A 21,598-nucleotide genomic window follows, 5' to 3' on the forward strand; every position below is an offset into this window, starting at 1 on the left:
AATGTAATGCTGATGGCGCCTTGCTAGGTCGTAGCCATTGACTTTGCTGAAGGCTATTCTAACTATCTGCTCTGCACAGGAGCGAGGCTTCGACAGTGTTGCATCGCTAGCTAAGTCGTCCGTACAACTGGGGCGAGTGCTAGTAAGTCTCTCTAGACCTGAGTGTGGCGGCGCACGGTCTGCAATTACTGACAGTGGCGACATGCGGGTCCGTCGTATACTACCGGACCGCGGCCGATTTAAAAGCTACCGGCCCGCATCTCGTGGTCGTGCGGTAGCGTTCTCGCTTCCCACGCCCGGGTTCCCGGGTTCGATTCCCGGCGGGGTTAGGGATTTTCTCTGCCTCGTGATGGCTGGGTGTTGTGTGCTGTCCTTAGGTTAGTTAGGTTTAAGTAGTTCTAAGTTCTAGGGGACTGATGACCATAGATGTTAAGTCCCATAGTGCTCAGAGCCATTTGAGCCATTTTTTAAAAGCTACCACCTAGCAAGTGTGGTGTCTGGCGGTGACACTACACTTTTGACCTTAAATCCTAAGTTGAATAAGCTTTTAACCTTTGCAAAAGAAGTCTGAAATGCTGTTTTGTAAAACAGCAGACAATATAACCGTGAGAGGGCCGGACCTGCAGCCCGCCCGTTATCGGGTGAAGCAACGGTGTTTACTACCGCGCTGGACACAGTCTGTCTTATTAAATGCCCTTCTGCAACACATGAAAACTATATTATCACCACTGACGACAAGACTGATTCAATTACTCAAAACCGATAATGTAACTTTTAATTTGAAAGCTGTATGTCGAAAGGTTCGGGTTAAGATGAGCACCTGTGCTTAAAGGTTAAACAGATTAGCAAACAATATAACAATGCTAAGGCTTACTTCAAAGCAACGAACCTCTTAATTTCAATCGGCAGCCAAGATGCGACTGGATTCCAACCGGCCTTTCTGACAATTTTATTTTGACTAAAGTCCTGGCGACAGTTGGCTGTTAATATTTTCAAAGTTAAACTGGTTGTCAGTTATTAAGAATGCTCTGAAAGAACGTCTCAAAACATTTCTAGTGAACACTTATTACAAGAGAACTCACTCGGCGGAACCACAAGATCCAAGGAAAAAACACCAATAATGACCGGTCTTTCAAAGACAGAAGCGAACAGCTTAGTACAACAGGTTGTTCAGATTAGCAATCAATACAACAGATTAGCAATCAATATAACAATGCTAAGGCTTACTTCAAAGCAACGAACCTCTTAATTTCAATCGGCAGCCAAGATGTGACTGGATTCCAACTGGCCCTTCTGACAATTTTATTTTGACTAAAGTCCTGGCGACAGTTGGCTGTTAATATTTTCATAGTTAAACTGGTTGTCAGTTATTAAGAATGCTCTGAAAGAACGTCTCAAAACATTTCTAGTGAACACTTCTTACAAGAGAACTCACTCGGCGGAACCACAAGATCCAAGGAAAAAACACCAATAATGACCGGTCTTTCAAAGACAGAAGCGAACAGCTTAGTACAACAGATTGTTCAGATTAGCAATCAATACAACAGATTAGCAATCAATATAACAATGCTAAGGCTTACTTCAAAGCAACGAACCTCTTAATTTCAATCGGCAGCCAAGATGCGACTGGATTCCAACTGGCCCTTCTGACAATTTTATTTTGACTAAAGTCCTGGCGACAGTTGGCTGTTAATATTTTCAAAGTTAAACTGGTTGTCAGTTATTAAGAACGCTCTGAAGGAACGTCTCAAAACATTTCTAGTGAACACTTATTACAAGAGAACTCACTCGGCGGAACCACAAGATCCAAGGAAAAAACACCAATAATGACCGGTCTTTCAAAGACAGAAGCGAACAGCTTAGTACAACAGGTTGTTCAGATTAGCAATCAATACAACAGATTAGCAATCAATATAACAATGCTAAGGCTTACTTCAAAGCAACGAACCTCTTAATTTCAATCGGCAGCCAAGATGTGACTGGATTCCAACTGGCCCTTCTGACAATTTTATTTTGACTAAAGTCCTGGCGACAGTTGGCTGTTAATATTTTCAAAGTTAAACTGGTTGTCAGTTATTAAGAACGCTCTGAAGGAACGTCTCAAAACATTTCTAGTGAACACTTATTACAAGAGAACTCACTCGGCGGAACCACAAGATCCAAGGAAAAAACACCAATAATGACCGGTCTTTCAAAGACAGAAGCGAACAGCTTAGTACAACAGGTTGTTCAGATTAGCAATCAATACAACAGATTAGCAATCAATATAACAATGCTAAGGCTTACTTCAAAGCAACGAACCTCTTAATTTCAATCGGCAGCCAAGATGCGACTGGATTCCAACCGGCCTTTCTGACAATTTTATTTTGACTAAAGTCCTGGCGACAGTTGGCTGTTAATATTTTCATAGTTAAACTGGTTGTCAGTTATTAAGAATGCTCTGAAAGAACGTCTCAAAACATTTCTAGTGAACACTTATTACAAGAGAACTCACTCGGCGGAACCACAAGATCCAAGGAAAAAACACCAATAATGACCGGTCTTTCAAAGACAGAAGCGAACAGCTTAGTACAACAGGTTGTTCAGATTAGCAATCAATACAACAGATTAGCAATCAATATAACAATGCTAAGGCTTACTTCAAAGCAACGAACCTCTTAATTTCAATCGGCAGCCAAGATGCGACTGGATTCCAACCGGCCTTTCTGACAATTTTATTTTGACTAAAGTCCTGGCGACAGTTGGCTGTTAATATTTTCATAGTTAAACTGGTTGTCAGTTATTAAGAATGCTCTGAAAGAACGTCTCAAAACATTTCTAGTGAACACTTATTACAAGAGAACTCACTCGGCGGAACCACAAGATCCAAGGAAAAAACACCAATAATGACCGGTCTTTCAAAGACAGAAGCGAACAGCTTAGTACAACAGGTTGTTCAGATTAGCAATCAATACAACAGATTAGCAATCAATATAACAATGCTAAGGCTTACTTCAAACAACGAACCTCTTAATTTCAATCGGCAGCCAAGATGCGACTGGATTCCAACTGGCCCTTCTGACAATTTTATTTTGACTAAAGTCTTGGCGACAGTTGGCTGTTAATATTTTCAAAGTTAAACTGGTTGTCAGTTATTAAGAATGCTCTGAAAGAACGTCTCAAAACATTTCTAGTGAACACTTATTACAAGAGAACTCACTCGGCGAAACCACAAGATCCAAGGAAAAAACACCAATAATGACCGGTCTTTCAAAGACAGAAGCGAACAGATTAGTACAACAGGTTGTTCAGATTAGCAATCAATACAACAGATTAGCAATCAATATAACAATGCTAAGGCTTACTTCAAAGCAACGAACCTCTTAATTTCAATCGGCAGCCAAGATGCGACTGGATTCCAACTGGCCCTTCTGACAATTTTATTTTGACTAAAGTCCTGGCGACAGTTGGCTGTTAATATTTTCAAAGTTAAACTGGTTGTCAGTTATTAAGAATGCTCTGAAAGAACGTCTCAAAACATTTCTAGTGAACACTTATTACAAGAGAACTCACTCGGCGGAACCACAAGATCCAAGGAAAAAACACCAATAATGACCGGTCTATCAAAGACAGAAGCGAACAGATTAGTACAACAGGTTGTTCAGATTAGCAATCAATACAACAGATTAGCAATCAATATAACAATGCTAAGGCTTACTTCAAAGCAACGAACCTCTTAATTTCAATCGGCAGCCAAGATGCGACTGGATTCCAACTGGCCCTTCTGACAATTTTATTTTGACTAAAGTCCTGGCGACAGTTGGCTGTTAATATTTTCAAAGTTAAACTGGTTGTCAGTTATTAAGAACGCTCTGAAGGAACGTCTCAAAACATTTCTAGTGAACACTTATTACAAGAGAACTCACTCGGCGGAACCACAAGATCCAAGGAAAAAACACCAATAATGACCGGTCTTTCAAAGACAGAAGCGAACAGCTTAGTACAACAGGTTGTTCAGATTAGCAATCAATACAACAGATTAGCAATCAATATAACAATGCTAAGGCTTACTTCAAAGCAACGAACCTCTTAATTTCAATCGGCAGCCAAGATGTGACTGGATTCCAACTGGCCCTTCTGACAATTTTATTTTGACTAAAGTCCTGGCGACAGTTGGCTGTTAATATTTTCAAAGTTAAACTGGTTGTCAGTTATTAAGAACGCTCTGAAGGAACGTCTCAAAACATTTCTAGTGAACACTTATTACAAGAGAACTCACTCGGCGGAACCACAAGATCCAAGGAAAAAACACCAATAATGACCGGTCTTTCAAAGACAGAAGCGAACAGCTTAGTACAACAGGTTGTTCAGATTAGCAATCAATACAACAGATTAGCAATCAATATAACAATGCTAAGGCTTACTTCAAAGCAACGAACCTCTTAATTTCAATCGGCAGCCAAGATGTGACTGGATTCCAACTGGCCCTTCTGACAATTTTATTTTGACTAAAGTCCTGGCGACAGTTGGCTGTTAATATTTTCAAAGTTAAACTGGTTGTCAGTTATTAAGAACGCTCTGAAGGAACGTCTCAAAACATTTCTAGTGAACACTTATTACAAGAGAACTCACTCGGCGGAACCACAAGATCCAAGGAAAAAACACCAATAATGACCGGTCTTTCAAAGACAGAAGCGAACAGCTTAGTACAACAGGTTGTTCAGATTAGCAATCAATACAACAGATTAGCAATCAATATAACAATGCTAAGGCTTACTTCAAAGCAACGAACCTCTTAATTTCAATCGGCAGCCAAGATGCGACTGGATTCCAACCGGCCTTTCTGACAATTTTATTTTGACTAAAGTCCTGGCGACAGTTGGCTGTTAATATTTTCAAAGTTAAACTGGTTGTCAGTTATTAAGAATGCTCTGAAAGAACGTCTCAAAACATTTCTAGTGAACACTTATTACAAGAGAACTCACTCGGCGGAACTACAAGATCCAAGGAAAAAACACCAATAATGACCGGTCTTTCAAAGACAGAAGCGAACAGCTTAGTACAACAGGTTGTTCAGATTAGCAATCAATACAACAGATTAGCAATCAATATAACAATGCTAAGGCTTACTTCAAAGCAACGAACCTCTTAATTTCAATCGGCAGCCAAGATGTGACTGGATTCCAACTGGCCCTTCTGACAATTTTATTTTGACTAAAGTCCTGGCGACAGTTGGCTGTTAATATTTTCAAAGTTAAACTGGTTGTCAGTTATTAAGAACGCTCTGAAGGAACGTCTCAAAACATTTCTAGTGAACACTTATTACAAGAGAACTCACTCGGCGGAACCACAAGATCCAAGGAAAAAACACCAATAATGACCGGTCTTTCAAAGACAGAAGCGAACAGCTTAGTACAACAGGTTGTTCAGATTAGCAATCAATACAACAGATTAGCAATCAATATAACAATGCTAAGGCTTACTTCAAAGCAACGAACCTCTTAATTTCAATCGGCAGCCAAGATGCGACTGGATTCCAACCGGCCTTTCTGACAATTTTATTTTGACTAAAGTCCTGGCGACAGTTGGCTGGTAATATTTTCATAGTTAAACTGGTTGTCAGTTATTAAGAATGCTCTGAAAGAACGTCTCAAAACATTTCTAGTGAACACTTATTACAAGAGAACTCACTCGGCGGAACCACAAGATCCAAGGAAAAAACACCAATAATGACCGGTCTTTCAAAGACAGAAGCGAACAGCTTAGTACAACAGGTTGTTCAGATTAGCAATCAATACAACAGATTAGCAATCAATATAACAATGCTAAGGCTTACTTCAAACAACGAACCTCTTAATTTCAATCGGCAGCCAAGATGCGACTGGATTCCAACTGGCCCTTCTGACAATTTTATTTTGACTAAAGTCTTGGCGACAGTTGGCTGTTAATATTTTCAAAGTTAAACTGGTTGTCAGTTATTAAGAATGCTCTGAAAGAACGTCTCAAAACATTTCTAGTGAACACTTATTACAAGAGAACTCACTCGGCGGAACCACAAGATCCAAGGAAAAAACACCAATAATGACCGGTCTTTCAAAGACAGAAGCGAACAGATTAGTACAACAGGTTGTTCAGATTAGCAATCAATACAACAGATTAGCAATCAATATAACAATGCTAAGGCTTACTTCAAAGCAACGAACCTCTTAATTTCAATCGGCAGCCAAGATGCGACTGGATTCCAACTGGCCCTTCTGACAATTTTATTTTGACTAAAGTCCTGGCGACAGTTGGCTGTTAATATTTTCAAAGTTAAACTGGTTGTCAGTTATTAAGAATGCTCTGAAAGAACGTCTCAAAACATTTCTAGTGAACACTTATTACAAGAGAACTCACTCGGCGGAACCACAAGATCCAAGGAAAAAACACCAATAATGACCGGTCTATCAAAGACAGAAGCGAACAGATTAGTACAACAGGTTGTTCAGATTAGCAATCAATACAACAGATTAGCAATCAATATAACAATGCTAAGGCTTACTTCAAAGCAACGAACCTCTTAATTTCAATCGGCAGCCAAGATGCGACTGGATTCCAACTGGCCCTTCTGACAATTTTATTTTGACTAAAGTCCTGGCGACAGTTGGCTGTTAATATTTTCAAAGTTAAACTGGTTGTCAGTTATTAAGAACGCTCTGAAGGAACGTCTCAAAACATTTCTAGTGAACACTTATTACAAGAGAACTCACTCGGCGGAACCACAAGATCCAAGGAAAAAACACCAATAATGACCGGTCTTTCAAAGACAGAAGCGAACAGCTTAGTACAACAGGTTGTTCAGATTAGCAATCAATACAACAGATTAGCAATCAATATAACAATGCTAAGGCTTACTTCAAAGCAACGAACCTCTTAATTTCAATCGGCAGCCAAGATGTGACTGGATTCCAACTGGCCCTTCTGACAATTTTATTTTGACTAAAGTCCTGGCGACAGTTGGCTGTTAATATTTTCAAAGTTAAACTGGTTGTCAGTTATTAAGAACGCTCTGAAGGAACGTCTCAAAACATTTCTAGTGAACACTTATTACAAGAGAACTCACTCGGCGGAACCACAAGATCCAAGGAAAAAACACCAATAATGACCGGTCTTTCAAAGACAGAAGCGAACAGCTTAGTACAACAGGTTGTTCAGATTAGCAATCAATACAACAGATTAGCAATCAATATAACAATGCTAAGGCTTACTTCAAAGCAACGAACCTCTTAATTTCAATCGGCAGCCAAGATGCGACTGGATTCCAACCGGCCTTTCTGACAATTTTATTTTGACTAAAGTCCTGGCGACAGTTGGCTGTTAATATTTTCAAAGTTAAACTGGTTGTCAGTTATTAAGAATGCTCTGAAAGAACGTCTCAAAACATTTCTAGTGAACACTTATTACAAGAGAACTCACTCGGCGGAACCACAAGATCCAAGGAAAAAACACCAATAATGACCGGTCTTTCAAAGACAGAAGCGAACAGCTTAGTACAACAGGTTGTTCAGATTAGCAATCAATACAACAGATTAGCAATCAATATAACAATGCTAAGGCTTACTTCAAAGCAACGAACCTCTTAATTTCAATCGGCAGCCAAGATGTGACTGGATTCCAACTGGCCCTTCTGACAATTTTATTTTGACTAAAGTCCTGGCGACAGTTGGCTGTTAATATTTTCAAAGTTAAACTGGTTGTCAGTTATTAAGAACGCTCTGAAGGAACGTCTCAAAACATTTCTAGTGAACACTTATTACAAGAGAACTCACTCGGCGGAACCACAAGATCCAAGGAAAAAACACCAATAATGACCGGTCTTTCAAAGACAGAAGCGAACAGCTTAGTACAACAGGTTGTTCAGATTAGCAATCAATACAACAGATTAGCAATCAATATAACAATGCTAAGGCTTACTTCAAAGCAACGAACCTCTTAATTTCAATCGGCAGCCAAGATGCGACTGGATTCCAACCGGCCTTTCTGACAATTTTATTTTGACTAAAGTCCTGGCGACAGTTGGCTGGTAATATTTTCATAGTTAAACTGGTTGTCAGTTATTAAGAATGCTCTGAAAGAACGTCTCAAAGCATTTCTAGTGAACACTTATTACAAGAGAACTCACTCGGCGGAACCACAAGATCCAAGGAAAAAACACCAATAATGACCGGTCTTTCAAAGACAGAAGCGAACAGCTTAGTACAACAGGTTGTTCAGATTAGCAATCAATACAACAGATTAGCAATCAATATAACAATGCTAAGGCTTACTTCAAAGCAACGAACCTCTTAATTTCAATCGGCAGCCAAGATGCGACTGGATTCCAACCGGCCTTTCTGACAATTTTATTTTGACTAAAGTCCTGGCGACAGTTGGCTGTTAATATTTTCATAGTTAAACTGGTTGTCAGTTATTAAGAATGCTCTGAAAGAACGTCTCAAAACATTTCTAGTGAACACTTATTACAAGAGAACTCACTCGGCGGAACCACAAGATCCAAGGAAAAAACACCAATAATGACCGGTCTTTCAAAGACAGAAGCGAACAGCTTAGTACAACAGGTTGTTCAGATTAGCAATCAATACAACAGATTAGCAATCAATATAACAATGCTAAGGCTTACTTCAAACAACGAACCTCTTAATTTCAATCGGCAGCCAAGATGCGACTGGATTCCAACTGGCCCTTCTGACAATTTTATTTTGACTAAAGTCTTGGCGACAGTTGGCTGTTAATATTTTCAAAGTTAAACTGGTTGTCAGTTATTAAGAATGCTCTGAAAGAACGTCTCAAAACATTTCTAGTGAACACTTATTACAAGAGAACTCACTCGGCGAAACCACAAGATCCAAGGAAAAAACACCAATAATGACCGGTCTTTCAAAGACAGAAGCGAACAGATTAGTACAACAGGTTGTTCAGATTAGCAATCAATACAACAGATTAGCAATCAATATAACAATGCTAAGGCTTACTTCAAAGCAACGAACCTCTTAATTTCAATCGGCAGCCAAGATGCGACTGGATTCCAACTGGCCCTTCTGACAATTTTATTTTGACTAAAGTCCTGGCGACAGTTGGCTGTTAATATTTTCAAAGTTAAACTGGTTGTCAGTTATTAAGAATGCTCTGAAAGAACGTCTCAAAACATTTCTAGTGAACACTTATTACAAGAGAACTCACTCGGCGGAACCACAAGATCCAAGGAAAAAACACCAATAATGACCGGTCTATCAAAGACAGAAGCGAACAGATTAGTACAACAGGTTGTTCAGATTAGCAATCAATACAACAGATTAGCAATCAATATAACAATGCTAAGGCTTACTTCAAAGCAACGAACCTCTTAATTTCAATCGGCAGCCAAGATGCGACTGGATTCCAACTGGCCCTTCTGACAATTTTATTTTGACTAAAGTCCTGGCGACAGTTGGCTGTTAATATTTTCAAAGTTAAACTGGTTGTCAGTTATTAAGAACGCTCTGAAGGAACGTCTCAAAACATTTCTAGTGAACACTTATTACAAGAGAACTCACTCGGCGGAACCACAAGATCCAAGGAAAAAACACCAATAATGACCGGTCTTTCAAAGACAGAAGCGAACAGCTTAGTACAACAGGTTGTTCAGATTAGCAATCAATACAACAGATTAGCAATCAATATAACAATGCTAAGGCTTACTTCAAAGCAACGAACCTCTTAATTTCAATCGGCAGCCAAGATGTGACTGGATTCCAACTGGCCCTTCTGACAATTTTATTTTGACTAAAGTCCTGGCGACAGTTGGCTGTTAATATTTTCAAAGTTAAACTGGTTGTCAGTTATTAAGAACGCTCTGAAGGAACGTCTCAAAACATTTCTAGTGAACACTTATTACAAGAGAACTCACTCGGCGGAACCACAAGATCCAAGGAAAAAACACCAATAATGACCGGTCTTTCAAAGACAGAAGCGAACAGCTTAGTACAACAGGTTGTTCAGATTAGCAATCAATACAACAGATTAGCAATCAATATAACAATGCTAAGGCTTACTTCAAAGCAACGAACCTCTTAATTTCAATCGGCAGCCAAGATGTGACTGGATTCCAACTGGCCCTTCTGACAATTTTATTTTGACTAAAGTCCTGGCGACAGTTGGCTGTTAATATTTTCAAAGTTAAACTGGTTGTCAGTTATTAAGAACGCTCTGAAGGAACGTCTCAAAACATTTCTAGTGAACACTTATTACAAGAGAACTCACTCGGCGGAACCACAAGATCCAAGGAAAAAACACCAATAATGACCGGTCTTTCAAAGACAGAAGCGAACAGCTTAGTACAACAGGTTGTTCAGATTAGCAATCAATACAACAGATTAGCAATCAATATAACAATGCTAAGGCTTACTTCAAAGCAACGAACCTCTTAATTTCAATCGGCAGCCAAGATGCGACTGGATTCCAACCGGCCTTTCTGACAATTTTATTTTGACTAAAGTCCTGGCGACAGTTGGCTGTTAATATTTTCAAAGTTAAACTGGTTGTCAGTTATTAAGAATGCTCTGAAAGAACGTCTCAAAACATTTCTAGTGAACACTTATTACAAGAGAACTCACTCGGCGGAACTACAAGATCCAAGGAAAAAACACCAATAATGACCGGTCTTTCAAAGACAGAAGCGAACAGCTTAGTACAACAGGTTGTTCAGATTAGCAATCAATACAACAGATTAGCAATCAATATAACAATGCTAAGGCTTACTTCAAAGCAACGAACCTCTTAATTTCAATCGGCAGCCAAGATGTGACTGGATTCCAACTGGCCCTTCTGACAATTTTATTTTGACTAAAGTCCTGGCGACAGTTGGCTGTTAATATTTTCAAAGTTAAACTGGTTGTCAGTTATTAAGAACGCTCTGAAGGAACGTCTCAAAACATTTCTAGTGAACACTTATTACAAGAGAACTCACTCGGCGGAACCACAAGATCCAAGGAAAAAACACCAATAATGACCGGTCTTTCAAAGACAGAAGCGAACAGCTTAGTACAACAGGTTGTTCAGATTAGCAATCAATACAACAGATTAGCAATCAATATAACAATGCTAAGGCTTACTTCAAAGCAACGAACCTCTTAATTTCAATCGGCAGCCAAGATGCGACTGGATTCCAACCGGCCTTTCTGACAATTTTATTTTGACTAAAGTCCTGGCGACAGTTGGCTGGTAATATTTTCATAGTTAAACTGGTTGTCAGTTATTAAGAATGCTCTGAAAGAACGTCTCAAAACATTTCTAGTGAACACTTATTACAAGAGAACTCACTCGGCGGAACCACAAGATCCAAGGAAAAAACACCAATAATGACCGGTCTTTCAAAGACAGAAGCGAACAGCTTAGTACAACAGGTTGTTCAGATTAGCAATCAATACAACAGATTAGCAATCAATATAACAATGCTAAGGCTTACTTCAAACAACGAACCTCTTAATTTCAATCGGCAGCCAAGATGCGACTGGATTCCAACTGGCCCTTCTGACAATTTTATTTTGACTAAAGTCTTGGCGACAGTTGGCTGTTAATATTTTCAAAGTTAAACTGGTTGTCAGTTATTAAGAATGCTCTGAAAGAACGTCTCAAAACATTTCTAGTGAACACTTATTACAAGAGAACTCACTCGGCGGAACCACAAGATCCAAGGAAAAAACACCAATAATGACCGGTCTTTCAAAGACAGAAGCGAACAGATTAGTACAACAGGTTGTTCAGATTAGCAATCAATACAACAGATTAGCAATCAATATAACAATGCTAAGGCTTACTTCAAAGCAACGAACCTCTTAATTTCAATCGGCAGCCAAGATGCGACTGGATTCCAACTGGCCCTTCTGACAATTTTATTTTGACTAAAGTCCTGGCGACAGTTGGCTGTTAATATTTTCAAAGTTAAACTGGTTGTCAGTTATTAAGAATGCTCTGAAAGAACGTCTCAAAACATTTCTAGTGAACACTTATTACAAGAGAACTCACTCGGCGGAACCACAAGATCCAAGGAAAAAACACCAATAATGACCGGTCTATCAAAGACAGAAGCGAACAGATTAGTACAACAGGTTGTTCAGATTAGCAATCAATACAACAGATTAGCAATCAATATAACAATGCTAAGGCTTACTTCAAAGCAACGAACCTCTTAATTTCAATCGGCAGCCAAGATGCGACTGGATTCCAACTGGCCCTTCTGACAATTTTATTTTGACTAAAGTCCTGGCGACAGTTGGCTGTTAATATTTTCAAAGTTAAACTGGTTGTCAGTTATTAAGAACGCTCTGAAGGAACGTCTCAAAACATTTCTAGTGAACACTTATTACAAGAGAACTCACTCGGCGGAACCACAAGATCCAAGGAAAAAACACCAATAATGACCGGTCTTTCAAAGACAGAAGCGAACAGCTTAGTACAACAGGTTGTTCAGATTAGCAATCAATACAACAGATTAGCAATCAATATAACAATGCTAAGGCTTACTTCAAAGCAACGAACCTCTTAATTTCAATCGGCAGCCAAGATGTGACTGGATTCCAACTGGCCCTTCTGACAATTTTATTTTGACTAAAGTCCTGGCGACAGTTGGCTGTTAATATTTTCAAAGTTAAACTGGTTGTCAGTTATTAAGAACGCTCTGAAGGAACGTCTCAAAACATTTCTAGTGAACACTTATTACAAGAGAACTCACTCGGCGGAACCACAAGATCCAAGGAAAAAACACCAATAATGACCGGTCTTTCAAAGACAGAAGCGAACAGCTTAGTACAACAGGTTGTTCAGATTAGCAATCAATACAACAGATTAGCAATCAATATAACAATGCTAAGGCTTACTTCAAAGCAACGAACCTCTTAATTTCAATCGGCAGCCAAGATGCGACTGGATTCCAACCGGCCTTTCTGACAATTTTATTTTGACTAAAGTCCTGGCGACAGTTGGCTGTTAATATTTTCAAAGTTAAACTGGTTGTCAGTTATTAAGAATGCTCTGAAAGAACGTCTCAAAACATTTCTAGTGAACACTTATTACAAGAGAACTCACTCGGCGGAACCACAAGATCCAAGGAAAAAACACCAATAATGACCGGTCTTTCAAAGACAGAAGCGAACAGCTTAGTACAACAGGTTGTTCAGATTAGCAATCAATACAACAGATTAGCAATCAATATAACAATGCTAAGGCTTACTTCAAAGCAACGAACCTCTTAATTTCAATCGGCAGCCAAGATGTGACTGGATTCCAACTGGCCCTTCTGACAATTTTATTTTGACTAAAGTCCTGGCGACAGTTGGCTGTTAATATTTTCAAAGTTAAACTGGTTGTCAGTTATTAAGAACGCTCTGAAGGAACGTCTCAAAACATTTCTAGTGAACACTTATTACAAGAGAACTCACTCGGCGGAACCACAAGATCCAAGGAAAAAACACCAATAATGACCGGTCTTTCAAAGACAGAAGCGAACAGCTTAGTACAACAGGTTGTTCAGATTAGCAATCAATACAACAGATTAGCAATCAATATAACAATGCTAAGGCTTACTTCAAAGCAACGAACCTCTTAATTTCAATCGGCAGCCAAGATGCGACTGGATTCCAACCGGCCTTTCTGACAATTTTATTTTGACTAAAGTCCTGGCGACAGTTGGCTGGTAATATTTTCATAGTTAAACTGGTTGTCAGTTATTAAGAATGCTCTGAAAGAACGTCTCAAAGCATTTCTAGTGAACACTTATTACAAGAGAACTCACTCGGCGGAACCACAAGATCCAAGGAAAAAACACCAATAATGACCGGTCTTTCAAAGACAGAAGCGAACAGCTTAGTACAACAGGTTGTTCAGATTAGCAATCAATACAACAGATTAGCAATCAATATAACAATGCTAAGGCTTACTTCAAACAACGAACCTCTTAATTTCAATCGGCAGCCAAGATGCGACTGGATTCCAACTGGCCCTTCTGACAATTTTATTTTGACTAAAGTCTTGGCGACAGTTGGCTGTTAATATTTTCAAAGTTAAACTGGTTGTCAGTTATTAAGAATGCTCTGAAAGAACGTCTCAAAACATTTCTAGTGAACACTTATTACAAGAGAACTCACTCGGCGGAACCACAAGATCCAAGGAAAAAACACCAATAATGACCGGTCTTTCAAAGACAGAAGCGAACAGATTAGTACAACAGGTTGTTCAGATTAGCAATCAATACAACAGATTAGCAATCAATATAACAATGCTAAGGCTTACTTCAAAGCAACGAACCTCTTAATTTCAATCGGCAGCCAAGATGCGACTGGATTCCAACTGGCCCTTCTGACAATTTTATTTTGACTAAAGTCCTGGCGACAGTTGGCTGTTAATATTTTCAAAGTTAAACTGGTTGTCAGTTATTAAGAACGCTCTGAAGGAACGTCTCAAAACATTTCTAGTGAACACTTATTACAAGAGAACTCACTCGGCGGAACCACAAGATCCAAGGAAAAAACACCAATAATGACCGGTCTTTCAAAGACAGAAGCGAACAGCTTAGTACAACAGGTTGTTCAGATTAGCAATCAATACAACAGATTAGCAATCAATATAACAATGCTAAGGCTTACTTCAAAGCAACGAACCTCTTAATTTCAATCGGCAGCCAAGATGTGACTGGATTCCAACTGGCCCTTCTGACAATTTTATTTTGACTAAAGTCCTGGCGACAGTTGGCTGTTAATATTTTCAAAGTTAAACTGGTTGTCAGTTATTAAGAACGCTCTGAAGGAACGTCTCAAAACATTTCTAGTGAACACTTATTACAAGAGAACTCACTCGGCGGAACCACAAGATCCAAGGAAAAAACACCAATAATGACCGGTCTTTCAAAGACAGAAGCGAACAGCTTAGTACAACAGGTTGTTCAGATTAGCAATCAATACAACAGATTAGCAATCAATATAACAATGCTAAGGCTTACTTCAAAGCAACGAACCTCTTAATTTCAATCGGCAGCCAAGATGCGACTGGATTCCAACCGGCCTTTCTGACAATTTTATTTTGACTAAAGTCTTGGCGACAGTTGGCTGTTAATATTTTCAAAGTTAAACTGGTTGTCAGTTATTAAGAACGCTCTGAAGGAACGTCTCAAAACATTTCTAGTGAACACTTATTACAAGAGAACTCACTTGGCGGAACCACAAGATCCAAGGAAAAAACACCAATAATGACCGGTCTTTCAAAGACAGAAGCGAACAGCTTAGTACAACAGGTTGTTCAGATTAGCAATCAATACAACAGATTAGCAATCAATATAACAATGCTAAGGCTTACTTCAAAGCAACGAACCTCTTAATTTCAATCGGCAGCCAAGGTGCGACTGGATTCCAACCGGCCTTTCTGACAATTTTATTTTGACTAAAGTCCTGGCGACAGTTGGCTGTTAATATTTTCAAAGTTAAACTGGTTGTCAGTTATTAAGAATGCTCTGAAAGAACGTCTCAAAACATTTCTAGTGAACACTTATTACAAGAGAACTCACTCGGCGGAACCACAAGATCCAAGGAAAAAACACCAATAATGACCGGTCTTTCAAAGACAGAAGCGAACAGCTTAGTACAACAGGTTGTTCAGATTAGCAATCAATACAACAGATTAGCAATCAATATAACAATGCTAAGGCTTACTTCAAAGCAACGAACCTCTTAATTTCAATCGGCAGCCAAGATGTGACTGGATTCCAACTGGCCCTTCTGACAATTTTATTTTGACTAAAGTCCTGGCGACAGTTGGCTGGTAATATTTTCAAAGTTAAACTGGTTGTCAGTTATTAAGAACGCTCTGAAGGAACGTCTCAAAACATTTCTAGTGAACACTTATTACAAGAGAACTCACTCGGCGGAACCACAAGATCCAAGGAAAATATACCAATAATGACGGGTCTTTCAATCACAGAAGCGAACAGCTTAGTACAACAGGTTGTTCAGATTATAACTAATGACTGCGAAATGCAATCGCAGGCAAAGAATTGAACTGGTTAATAGCTAAAATCTAACCACAAGGTCCCTCTTTTGTTTAACGACAACCTGTGCCTTGGTTCTGTAGAATTGTTCCGGCTGTATTTACAACCAAGAGCTGATTAATTAGAACGGAGTCTGTCCAAAAGTGTGTCTACAGTGATTGGTGTACCACTCGCAGTCACGTTTCGAGACGTAAGAAGTGTCGTAAAACAATCCTAACCGACGGGTACCGGAGACGACTTTCACGGCTTATCAATAACAATCGGTTTAAAACCGGCAAGAATTGTTGCTGTCTGAACGCAGGTACGACTCAAACAGTCTTCGAGCAATGATTGCGGAAGGAACTTTATGCGGTGGACATATGGAGTCGGGGTACCTAGAAAACGCCGTTGCTCGCAGCACTCCATAAAGCTCCGCGTCTTCAGTCTACATGTACACTGACCAGTCAGAATATTAAGACCACCGACCTACTATCGATATAAACCCGTGCAGGCACTACCAGTGTCACCTGGCGAGGAGTAACATCCGGTCAGACACACACACGGTACATGTAGTATCAGTGAGTGTTTTGTCCGTGTGTAGAGTGGGGAAGGCGCGCGAAATGTCCGAGTTTGACCGAGGGCAGATTGTGATGGCCCGGAGACTCGGCACTAGCATTTCGGAGCACTGCATGTCCTGTCGGGTGTTCCAGGAGTTCTGCGGTTAGTGTCTTCAACACGTGGCGAAACCAAGGTGAAACCACGTCCTGACGGCGTGGGGTTGGGCGGCTACCCCTCATTACCTGATATCGGACGTCGTAGGCTGTGCAGGTTGGTAAAACAGGACAGGCGGCGAACTGTGGCAGAAATAACATCAGACTGTAATGCTGGACAGAGTATAAGTGTGTCTAATCACACAATACACCGAACACTCTCAACGATGGGCCTCCGGAACAGACAAGCCATGCGTGTGTCAATGTTAACATCACGACTACGACTGAAATGGGCACGTGACCATCAACACTGGACGGTGGCGCAGTGGCAGGGCGATGCCTGGTCTCATGAATCCCGATACTTTTTCATCATGCCGATGGGAGGGCGCGAATCCGTCGTTTTCCAGGGGAACAACTGCTTGACATATGTAATGCGGCACGGAGACAAGATGGCGGCGTCTCCATTATGCTCCGGGGAACATTCACGTTGACGTCCATTGGTCGAGTGCAGCTCGTGTAAGCCACCATGACGGCCAAGGAGTATCGTTCTCTGGCATCCCGACGGCAGTAGCATTTTGCAGCAAGATAATGCGCCACGTCACAAGGCAAGGAGTGTGATGGAGTGTTTCGAGGAACACAGTGGCGAGTTCCAATTGATGTGCTGGGCTCCCAGCTCGCCAGATCTGAACCCTATCGAACACATCTGGGATGTGATTGAACGTGGCTTCAGAGCCCATCCACTCCTCCCCGGAATAAGAGAATTAGGTGATTTGTGTGCGCAGATGGCATGTCAGCTCCCTCCAGCGACCTACCAAGGCCTCATTACTTCGAAGCCAAGACTCGTCGCTGCTGTTATCCGTGTCAAAGGAGGGCATACAGGCTGTTAGGTGATTGGTCATAATGTTCTGGCTGATCAGTGTACATGTCTGCATTTATATCTACATGACTGCTTTGCAGTTCGTAATTAAGTACCTGGCAGAGGATTCATGGAACACCCTCACTTTCTTTCTCCACTGTCCACTGTCGAACAGAGCGCGAGAAAACGAACACTTAAACCTCCCCGTGCCAGCGCAAGCTCTGAATTCTCTTATTTTATGATGATGATCATTTCTTCCTATGTAGGTGGGCGCCAAGAAAATATTTTCGCACTCTGAGGTGAAGTTGGTGACTGAAATTTCAGGAGAAGATCCAGCCGCAACGAAAAACACCTTTGTTTTGATGATTATCACCCCTGTTAGCGTATTATATCTGTGCCATTCTCTCCACTATTTCGCGATAACACAAAACGACCTTCCGTTCTTTGAACTTCCTCGATGTTCTCTGTCAGAGCTAATGAAATAGTGGCGTAGTGTGGCTAACAAAGGAACATTCACTGGTGTAAATAAACGATCTTGATGAAAGTTTGCGGGTGTGTAGAGAGGTAAAATAATGCAATATGAATTTTTTTGGTTGTGCCTAGCTTAACTTTTAAGGATAAAGTACACCCCGTAAGGTAATTTGCCATATTATATTTACAGGGAATAATTTCGAAACCATGAAACACAAAAAAAAAAAAAATGTGTATCATATAAAAGTTGAAATGCAGTGAACGCTCTTGTAAACGGTTAGTTAATTTCTGTAATGATTTGAAATTTTGCAAAATACGCCACCACCAACAATTAATTTTGCAAATGATAACTTTTCTTCCAGCATGAATTAAAGAAGCTTTCACGCCACATCCATCTAGGTGAAGTTAGCTGATTTCAGAAATACCATTTTTCGAAAATAAATTGTACACAAGCTGCTGTAGGAATATTTTTAACATAAATGATTAAAATATCTAAACGTTCATTACTTTTCTAACAGTTTTATTTATATTTATTTTGTATTTTAAATTGTTATTTTACGTTGTAAATTCGTGCTTTTTAGTTTATCGTTTCCCATACGTGTATTTTGTTACCTGAAAATAATAAGTAACTGATTATTATGATACAAAATCATTACAATAATGACAATCGCTAAAGAAATTATTAAAATATAACGCTTTAAAACAAAACGTTTACACCATGCACACAAAACTAACGAAATTTCTTCACATAATACACAGAATATAAAACAAAATTCAGCAGGAGTCTCAAATTGTGTTGGGCGATCCTCTAAATACTCTGTTTTGTACCAGACATATTTCAGTACTTCAGAAAACCCCGACGAAGAGAACTAATTATGTACTGGTGACTGCAGCTTGATTGTATTGTTTCTCAAGAGGAGGTTCTGCTTCCTGCTTTCTGCCACCAATCACCATCTATGGCAATCTCCAGCAGGTTGCCATGGATTCCATTCCTCCACCTTCTATTTGGTCTGCCTAGCGATCTTCTTCCGCTGGGAGTAAAATCCATGGATTTCAAAGGCCATCGATGCTTAACCATCCGAGCGACTTGACCTTCCCATACATCAACGGTTATGAAAATATTCTGTGTGGTTGTGAGCGAAGCAAAATCTAAAGCAACCAAGGAAATAAGCTACTTCCTTTACATAGCTGTTCGATGAGTACTAGAATACACAAGTTAACATACGCCCTCTACACTTTGCAAACAACGTAATGCTAAACAAATAAAAAATTGCCGTTTATCTTGGATGTTTGCTTAATAATGCTTTCAGAACAAACGTACTTTCTGATTATCAGTTGAATTCTAATGAACATTACGCAACAAACAAATTCGTAGTCCTTTTTAACTAGACTAAATCGTTAAATAGTACTGAAAGATAACAGAAATTTCTGCAAGTCTTTGTTAAGAAAATGAGATAAGTTTCTCTTCGTTATCATGACGCTGTCGTAAATATTATCATTTGGGCCAGGGACCCATTACAAATGTGACTTGAATGAGTTTAGTTAATAATAGTCTATACGCAGCAGTAAATTCAACCATATTGATAAAAGGACACACAAAAATACGGACCCATGTGATTTACAACGTTAAAGAAAATAGTACAGCGCCTGGATGTGGCAATGCGAAGCATTATTCTGCCATCGTCGCATATTATGTAGTCTCAGCCTCTACATTTATAAGGCAGACACAGCGCTCTTCTTCTAATACTATGGGAGGGGGGGGGGGGGGGGGGGAAGGGGGCCAGCAGTTTAAAAATTTCTCGTCATTACTGTCGGAGCCAACAAACATCCGAAGTAATATTTTCGACAAGCTATATAGATTTTATTTAGCCTCGTATATGACATCCGAGATGTGCTGATTATGACGGTGACTATTTCACAGATTACACGTGATGTGCAGAAATGTTCATATTTGCTACATCTTAGAAATAAACACAACATATGCCGCTGAACGTACATATACAAATATTCGTATGTCATTGTCTCGGATAATTCAAGAGACTGACGAGATAAACACTGAGATTCGTGAAAAGATGCCACATCACGCAGGACATTTTTAATACATTTACTCTTTACTACTAACACACTCCCACAGTAGAGTCAACTTAAGAAGATCCCTGACACCTGGCAGTGCTTCTGACAACTTTCAACTGCGAAGCGCAAACGGCTGTAGGCGAAAACAATAACCGTCTATGGAGCTATGAACTGGCGTTGCCAAAGGGACGTTTACAAAACTGCGTTGTACAACGTGAAGCAGCTGCGCCCACCGTACAGAAACAGTTAGGTAGTTTCGGAGGCGTTTTCACGAATACATCGAAATGAAATTTCTTCGACATTACACTACAAACACAGTTCATTTTTTATTGTCGTTTCTTATAGATAAATGGTAAAATGAATACCTGTGCAATGCCGTGTTTTGTCAGCTAGTTATCTATAAACGTTTGAAAATTATGAATGACATAACTGTTGGTAGTACACTCCTGGAAATTGAAATAAGAACACCGTGAATTCATTGTCCCAGGAAGGGGAAACTTTATTGACACATTCCTGGAGTCAGATACATCACATGATCACACTGACAGAACCACAGGCACATAGACACAGGCAACAGAGCATGCACAATGTCGGCACTAGTACAGTGTATATCCACCTTTCGCAGCAATGCAGGCTGCTATTCTCCCATGGAGACGATCGTAGAGATGCTGGATGTAGTCCTGTGGAACGGCTTGCCATGCCATTTCCACCTGGCGCCTCAGTTGGACCAGCGTTCGTGCTGGACGTGCAGACCGCGTGAGACGACGCTTCATCCAGTCCCAAACATGCTCAATGGGGGACAGATCCGGAGATCTTGCTGGCCAGGGTAGTTGACTTACACCTTCTAGAGCACGTTGGGTGGCACGGGATACATGCGGACGTGCATTGTCCTGTTGGAACAGCAAGTTCCCTTGCCGGTCTAGGAATGGTAGAACGATGGGTTCGATGACGGTCTGGATGTACCGTGCACTATTCAGTGTCCCCTCGACGATCACCAGTGGTGTACGGCCAGTGTAGGAGATCGCTCCCCACACCATGATGCCGGGTGTTGGCCCTGTGTGCCTCGGTCGTATGCAGTCCTGATTGTGGCGCTCACCTGCACGGCGCCAAACACGCATACGACCATCATTGGCACCAAGGCAGAAGCGACTCTCATCGCTGAAGACAACACGTCTCCATTCGTCCCTCCATTCACGCCTGTCGCGACACCACTGGAGGCGGGCTGCACGATGTTGGGGCGTGAGCGGAAGACGGCCTAACGGTGTGCGGGACCGTAGCCCAGCTTCTTGGAGACGGTTGCGAATGGTCCTCGCCGATACCCCAGGAGCAACAGTGTCCCTAATTTGCTGGGAAGTGGCGGTGCGGTCCCCTACGGCACTGCGTAGGATCCTACGGTCTTGGCGTGCATCCGTGCGTCGCTGCGGTCCGGTCCCAGGTCGACGGGCACGTGCACCTTCCGCCGACCACTGGCGACAACAT

The 21,598-nt window shown here is 40.6% G+C and overlaps 1 protein-coding gene across 1 annotated transcript in view; it reads left to right on the forward strand.

Annotated features, from left to right (window-relative positions):
• The window catches only part of LOC126456455 (uncharacterized), a 478,332-nt gene that overhangs the window by 229,215 nt on the left and 227,519 nt on the right, over positions 1–21,598 (forward strand). The gene's annotated exons all lie outside the window — the stretch shown is intronic.

The sequence above is a fragment of the Schistocerca serialis genome, chromosome 2, assembly GCF_023864345.2.
Source record: "Schistocerca serialis cubense isolate TAMUIC-IGC-003099 chromosome 2, iqSchSeri2.2, whole genome shotgun sequence".
NCBI lineage: Eukaryota > Metazoa > Arthropoda > Insecta > Orthoptera > Acrididae > Schistocerca > Schistocerca serialis.